Here is a 6000-nt window from a genome sequence, read left to right on the forward strand (position 1 = left end):
AAGTATAATGTGGATAAATGTGAGGTTATCCACTTTGGTGGTAAAAACAGAGAGACAGACTATTATCTGAATGGTGACAGATTAGGAAAAAGGAAGGTGCAACGAGGCCTGGGTGTCATGGTACATCAGTCATTGAAGGTTAGCATGCAGGTACAGCAGGCGGTTAAGAAAGCAAATGGCATGTTGGCCTTCATAGCGAGGGGATTTGAATACAGGGGCAGGGAGGTGTTGCTACAGTTGTACAGGGCCTTGGTGAGGCCACACCTGGAGTATTGTGTACAGTTTTGGTCTCCTAACTTGAGGAAGGACATTCTTGCTATTGAGGGAGTGCAGCGAAGATTCACCAGACTGATTCCCGGGATGACGGGACTGACCTATCAAGAAAGATTGGATCAACTGGGCTTGTATTCACTGGAGTTCAGAAGAATGAGAGGGGACCTCATGGAAACGTTTAAAATTCTGACGGGTTTAGACAGGTTAGATGCAGGAAGAATGTTCCCAATGTTGGGGAAGTCCAGAACCAGGGGTCACAGTCTGAGGATAAGGGGTAAGCCATTTAGGACCGAGATGAGGAGAAACTTCTTCACCCAGAGAGTGGTGAACCTGTGGAATTCTCTGCCACAGAAAGTAGTTGAGGCCAATTCACTAAATATATTCAAAAGGGAGTTAGATGAAGTCCTTACTACTCGGGGGATCAAGGGTTATGGCGAGAAAGCAGGAAGGGGGTACTGAAGTTTCATGTTCAGCCATGAACTCATTGAATGGCGGTGCAGGCTAGAAGGGCTGAATGGCCTGCTCCTGCACCTATTTTCTATGTTTCTATGTTTCTATCCCCTGAAGTCCCAAAGGATCCCAGCATCCCTTGGGAGCACTGTATATAAGCCGACCCTCTAAGGCCTGTTCCTCACTCTAGAGTGTATTATTAAAGACTGAGGTCACTGTTATTTTAACCTCCCTGTGTGCAGCCTCATCTGTGTTAGGAACACAATAACTGGCGACGAGAATATGAATCCAACGCAAAGATGCAGCAAACTGTGGGCATCTTGGAGAAGTTCTCGGAGGGTGAGGACTGGGAAGCCTATGTCGAACGGTTAGACCAGCATTTTGTAGCCACTGAGCTGGATGGAGAAGGAAGCGCTGCAAAAAGGAGAGCGGTCCTCCTCACAGTCTGCGGGGCACCGGCCTACAGCTTCATGAAGAATCTTCTGGCTCCGGTGAAACCCACAGATAAAACATAAGAGGAGCTGTGTACACTGGTTCGGGAGCATCTTAACCCAAGGGAGAGCGTGCTGATGGCGAGGTATCGGTTCTACACGTGCCAGCGATCTGAAGGTCAGGAAGTGGCGAGCTACACTCCGAGCTAAGGCGACTTGCAGGACAATGTGAGTTTGATGGCTACCTGGAGCAAATGCTCAGAGACTTTTTTGTACTGGGCATTGGCCATAAGACCATCCTATGAAAACTTTTGACTTTAGAGACACTGACCCTCAGTAAGGCCATTGCGACAGCACAGGCGTTTATGTCCATCAGTGATAACACCAAACAAATCTCTCAGCACACAACGCTAGCAATGTTCATAAATTAACTGGAACTGTGTTTGCGAGAAGAAATGTACAGGGCAGCACCCATGAGTCTGCAACTGCCAGCAGGCCTCAGGTGACCCAGATGACTCAGAGTCCCCAACAAAGGATGAATGCAAGGCAATTCACACCTTGTTGGCGTTGTGGAGGCTTCCATTCAGCCTATTCATGACGCTTCAAAGGGTATGTTTGCAAGAGCTGTGGAACAATGGAGCACCTCCAACGAGCTTGCAGATGAGCTGCGAGCTCTGCAAAACCTGCTAACCACCACGTGGCAGAGAAAGATCGGTCCATGGAGGATCGAAGAAATTTCGAACCTCAGAGAGAAGAGGCAGATGCTGAAGTACATGGGATACACACATTTTAGACGAAATGTCCACCTATAATGCTAAATGTAAAATTGAATGGCTTACCCGTAGCCATGGAACTGGACACTGGCGCTAGCCAATCCATCATGAGTAAAAAGATGTTTGAGAGACAGTGGTGCAACAAGGCATTCAGATCAGCCCTGAGCCCCATCCACATGAAACTGAGAACGTACACCAAAGAGCTTATCACTGTCCTGGGCAGCGCCATGGTCAAGGTCACCTACGAGGGCACGGTGCACGAACTGCCACTCTGGATTGTCCCAGGCGATGGCCCCACACTGCTTGGAAGGAGCTGGCTAGGCAAAATCCGCTGGAACTGGGATGACATCCGAGCGCTATCACATGAGACCTCATGTACCCAGGTTCTTAATAAATTTCCTTCCCTTTTTGAGCCAGGCATTGGAAACTTTTCCGGGGCGAAGGTGCGGATCCACTTGGTCCCAGAGGCACGACCCATTCACCACAAGGCGCGAGTGGTACCTCACATGATGAGGGAGAGAGTGGAAATTGAGCTGGACAGGCTGCAACGCGAAGGCATCATCTCCCCAGTGGAATTCAGCGAGTGGGCCAGCCCGATTGTTCCAGTACTCAAAAGTGATGGCACGGTCAGAATTTGCGTCGATTATAAAGTAACTATTAATCGTTTCTCGCTACAGGACCAATACCCGCTACCTAAGGCAGACAATCTATTTGCGACGCTGGCAGGAGGCAAGACGTTCCCCAAGCTCGACCTGACTTCAGCCTACATGACGCAGGAGCTGGAGGAGTCTTTGAAGGGCCTCACCTGCATCAACACGCACAAGGGACTGTTCATCTACAACAGATGCCCGTTTTGAATTCGGTTGGCTGCAGCGATCTTCCAGAGAAACATGGAGAGCCTACTCAAGTCGATACCACACACGGTGGTCTTTCAGGACGATATATTGGTCACGGGTCAGGACACCGCCGAGCACCTACAAAACCTGGAGGAGGTTCTCCAGCGACTGGATCACGTAGGGCTGCGGCTGAAGAGATTGAAATGCGTCTTCATAGCAACAGAAGTGGAGTTTTTGGGGAGAAAGTTCGCAGCGGATGGCATTCGGCCCACAGACGGCAAGACAAAGGCTATCAGGGACGTACCCAGGCCACAGAACGTCACGGAGCTGCGGTCGTTCCTGGGACTCCTCAACTATTTTGGTAACTTCCTACCGGGGTTAATCACCCTTTTATAGCCCCTACATGTGTTATTGCGCAAAGGTGAGAACTGGGTATGGGGAAAAAAAACAAGTAATTGCTTTTGTGAAAGCCAGAAACATTTTATGCTCCAACAAGCTGCTTGTATTGTATAACCCGTGTAAAAGACTTGTGCTAGCATGTGACGTGTCGTCGTACAGAGTTGGGTGTGTATTACAACAAGCTAACGTTGCGGGGATGTTGCAACCTGTCGCCTATGCTTCCAGGAGCTTGTCTAAGGCCGAGAGGGCCGACAGCATGATTGAGAAAGAGGCATTAGCATGTGTGTTTGGGGTAAAGAAAATGCATCAGTACCTGTTTGGCCTCAAATTTGAGCTGGAAACCGATCAAAAGCCCCTCACATCCCTGTTCGCTGAAAACAAGGGGATAAATACTAATGCCTCAGCCCGCATACAAAGGTGGGCACTCGCGCTATCAGCGTATAACTATACCATCCGCCACAGGCCAGGCACTGAGAACTATGCGGATGCTCTCAGTCGGCTACCACTGCCCACCACGGGGGTGGAAATGGCGCAGCCTTTAAACTTGTTGACGGTGGCGCAGCCCGCAGACTTGTTGATGGTCATGGAAGCGTTTGAAAATGATAAATCACCTGTCATGGCCCGCCAGATTAGGACTTGGACCAGCCAATATCCTCTGCTGTCCCTAGTAAAAAACTGTGTACTGCATGGGAGCTGGGCCAGCATCCCCGTTGAAATGCAAGAGCCAATTAAGCCGTTCCAGCGGTGAAAGGATGAGCTGCCCATTCAGGCAGACTGCCTGTTGTGGGGTAACCGTGTAGTGCTACCAAAAAGGGGCAGGGAGACATTCATCTCGGATCTCCACAGCACACACCCGGGTATAGTAATGATGAAAGCGATAGCCAGATCCCATGTTTGGTGGCCCAGTATCAACTCTGACTTAGAGTCCTGTGTACGGCAATGCAGCGTATGTGCTCAGTTGAGCAACGCGCCCAGAGAGGCACCACTAAGTTTGTGGTCCTGGCCCTCCAGACCATGGTCGAGGATCCATGTTGACTATGTGGGCCCGTTTCTCGGTAAAATGATCCTGGTGGTGGTGGATGCTTTTTCAAAATGGATTGAATGTGAAATAATGTCAAGAAGCACCGCCACCACCACCATTGAAAGCCTGAGGGCCATGTTTGCCACCCACGGCCTGCCTGACATACTGGTCAATGACAACGGGCCATGTTTCACCAGTGCCGAATTTAAAGAATTCATGACCCGCAATGGGATCAAACATGTCACCTCGGCCCCGTTTAAACCAGCCTCCAATGGGCAGGCAGAGCGGGCAGTACAAACCATTAAACAGAGCCTTAAACGAGTCACAGAAGGCTTACTCCAAACCTGCCTGTCCCGAGTACTGCTCAGCTACCGCACGAGACCCCACTCGCTCACAGGGGTGCCCCCGGCTGAGCTACTCATGAAAGGGACACTTAAAACCAGACTCTCGCTGGTTCACCCCAACCTGCATGATCAGGTAGAGAGCAGGCGGCAGCAACAAAATGTAAACGATGGTCGCGCCACTGTGTCACGGGAAATTGATCTGAATGACCCTGTGTATGTGCTAAACTATGGACATGGTCCCAAGTGGATCGTGGGCACGGTGATAGCTAAAGAAGGGAGTAGGGTGTTTGTAGTCAGACTAGACAATGGACAAATTTGCAGAAAGCACCTGGACCAAACGAGGCTGCGGTTTACAGACTGTCCTGAATAACCCACAGCAGACACCATCTTTTTCGAGCCATCAACACACACCCAAAGGATCAACGACACCACGCCGGACCAGGAAATCGAACCTATCACGCCCAACAGCCCAGCAAGGCCAGGCTCACCTAGCAGCCCTTCAGGGCCAACAACACGTCAGCCCAGCGAGGGCACAGCCAACACACCAGAACAGACATTTGTACCGAGGCGGTCCACCAGGGAAAGAAAGGCTCCCAACCGCCTCACCTTGTAAATAGTTTTCACTTTGACTTTGGCAGGGCAGTGATGTTGTGTATCTGTAAAGCATGCACTCCCATGTTCCGCCACCAGGGAGCTCATCCCCTGAAGTCCCAAGAGATCCCAGCATCTCTTGGAAGCTATATAAGTCGGCCCCTAAGGCCTGTTCCTCACTCTGGAGTGTCTTATTAAAGACTGAGGTCACTGTTACTTTAACCTCCCTGTGTGCAGCCTCATCTGTGTTAGGAACACAATATCCTCGATCTCCCCATCAATCACAGCGTCCTTAGCTGCTCTGTCTGCTCTGAAATTCCCTTACTATGTGGACACCCTTTTCTATGGGCTGCTACCTTTCCTATGAAGCAGAGCTGGGATCGCTGTTTAAGGTATAACCAGAGCAGGCGTAACCAGCGCCCAGGGCCTTACCGTCTATCATATGATAGTCATTTTTATGGTATAGGGGCAAGGAAAGAATGGTGTTTATAGGACCATAGGACCAAATATTCACGGGTCTATCTGAGGTTTCCTTCACAGTAGTTAGAAGTGTGCCGATTTCTGCATATTGTGAAAACTGTCTGTTGCATCTTCGCTGGATGGTTCTTTCTGGCAATACCACAGTATACCCAGTGTGAGGGGATCCTTCAATGTGATATGAGGACCCATTGATATAGACATTTGGGGCACCCTGTATAGGCTCTTTCTGCATCGGATGAGTCTCAAAGTTAATCAGGGGTAACGGACATTCATGCGGGTCCCCCTCATAGATCAAAAATTGTGGCAGCAATGTGGTGGGTTTGGGAATGGTATCAATGTCTCTTTCCATAAATTCCAATGTCCATTTGCTGAGGCGCTGCGAGGAAACTAGCAAATCTTCAG

The sequence above is a fragment of the Pristiophorus japonicus genome, chromosome 1, assembly GCF_044704955.1.
Source record: "Pristiophorus japonicus isolate sPriJap1 chromosome 1, sPriJap1.hap1, whole genome shotgun sequence".
Lineage (NCBI taxonomy): Eukaryota > Metazoa > Chordata > Chondrichthyes > Pristiophoridae > Pristiophorus > Pristiophorus japonicus.